Source organism: Epinephelus moara, chromosome 4 (assembly GCF_006386435.1).
Source record: "Epinephelus moara isolate mb chromosome 4, YSFRI_EMoa_1.0, whole genome shotgun sequence".
NCBI classification, from domain to species: domain Eukaryota; kingdom Metazoa; phylum Chordata; class Actinopteri; order Perciformes; family Serranidae; genus Epinephelus; species Epinephelus moara.
In genome coordinates, this window is record NC_065509.1 from 6,353,472 (window position 1) to 6,355,738 (window position 2,267).

Here is a 2,267-nt window from a genome sequence, read left to right on the forward strand (position 1 = left end):
TCCAACATGGCACGGAAATATCTGTGCATACCGGCAACAAGCACGCCATCAGAGAGGGTGTTTAGCACGGCTGGTAACATTGTTAACCATATGCGCATATGAATTCACGTTACGGCCGGGTTCCACCGGCTGCAAACGTAAGCATCACGTCAAGCGTCTTGTTTAAAGTTTGCAGAGCCATGATAGTTAAAGCATTTCCCACCTAAGTTATTACATATATTTGAGTAATCTACAAGTTTACTGTACTGTTTGTCATCTACTCGCTTTCAAATGTCCGCCACGGACATTTACACAATGTCACGTATAAACATCATCACATATCACCTCTGATAATGGTTTATTCATTTTAAAACACATTGTGCTCGTTTAGCACACTATTACTAATTGTGCTCTACATAGTTATTATGGACTATATGTACCGAGTTTAATTCTGTGGAGACAGACCATTAATTTAGCAAAATAAAATGACAAAAATTGCCCAAAAAATCGGCAAAAATGAAACCAACTGTGATGGACTCAGCCGATGGGCGATTGGCGGTATATTCGTCCAATCGCCCAAGCCTACTCTCAACCAAACGACATTGTTGGTCTCACCACCGTCTTGTACATCTTTCCTTTTAATCTTGCTGGTACTCTTCTATCACACATCACACCTGACACTTTTCTCCACCCGATCCAACCTGCTTGCACACATTTCTTCAGCTTTTTTCCACACTCTCCGTTGCTCCGGACTGTTGACCCCAAGTACTTAAAATCCTCCACCTTCTTTATTTCTATTCCCTGTGACCTCACTGTTCCACTTGGGTCCTTCTCATTCACACACATGAATTCTGTCTTGCTACCACTAATCTTCATTCCTCTCCATTCCAGGGCATACCTCCACCTCTCTAGATTTCCCTCTACCTGCTCCCTGCTCTCACTACAGATCACAATGTCATCTGCAAACAGCATAGTCCATGGAGATTCCTGTCTTACCTCATCTGTCAACCTGTCCATCACCATAGCAAACAAGAAGGGGCTCAGAGCTGATCCTTGATGCAGTCCCACTTCCACCTTAGTCCTCTGTCACACCCACAGCACACCTCATCACTGTCCTATAGCTCTCACCCATGTCCTGCACCACTCTAACATACTTCTCTGCCACTCCAGACTTCCTCACAATACCACATCTCCTCTCTCGGCATCCTGTCATATGTTTTCTCTAGATCTACAAAGACACAATGCAGTTTCCTCTGACCTTCTCTGTACTTCTCCAGCAGTATCCTCAAAGCAAATACGGCATCTGTAGTACTTTTTCTTGGCATAAAACCATACTGCTGGTCACAGATGCCCACTTCTGCTCTTAGTCTAGCTTCCACTACTCTTTCCCATAGCTTCATTGTATGGCTCATCAACTTTATCCCTCTGTAGTTGCCAAAACTCTGCACGTCTTCCTTGGTCTCAAAAAACGGCACCAGCACACTTGTCCATTCCTCACCTTACGCTGAATCTCCCTGTACTCCTGTCTACTCTCTTCAGTCCTCTCAGTGTCTCACTTCTTCTTAGCTAACCTCTTTCTGTGTATACACTCCTGCACTTCCTCATTCCACCACCAGGTCTCCTTATCTCCTTTCCTTTCAGATGACACACCAAGTACTCTCCTACCTGTCTCTCTGATAACATTAGCTGTAGTTGTCCAGTCAATTGGGAGCACCTCCTGGCCACCCAGAGCCTGTCTCAACTCCTCCCTGAAAACCACACAACCCTCTTCCTTTTTAGCTTCCACCACTTCGCCCTCTGCTTTACTTTTGTCCTCTTCATCTTCCTCACCACCAGAGTCATTCTACACACCACCATCCTATGCTGTCTGGCTACACTCTCACCTACCACGACTTTGCAGTCACTGATCTCCTTCAAATTACATTGTCTATACAAGATGTAGTCCCCCTGTGTGCTGCTACCTCCGCTCTTATAGGTCACCCTATGTTCCTGCCTCTTCTGGAAGGAAGTATTCACTATAGCTATTTCCATCCTTTTTGCAAAGTCTACCACCATCTGTCCTTCTGTGTTCCTATCCTGGATACCAAACCTGCCCATCACTTCCTCATCACCTCTGTTCCCCGCCCTGACATGTCCATTGAAGTCTGCACCAATCACCACTCTCTCACCTCTTGGGATATTTTGCATTACTTGATCTGACTCACTCCAGAATTTCTCCTTCTCTTCTAACTCACATCCTACCTGTGGGGCATAACCACTAACAACATTGAAGATCACACCTTCAATTT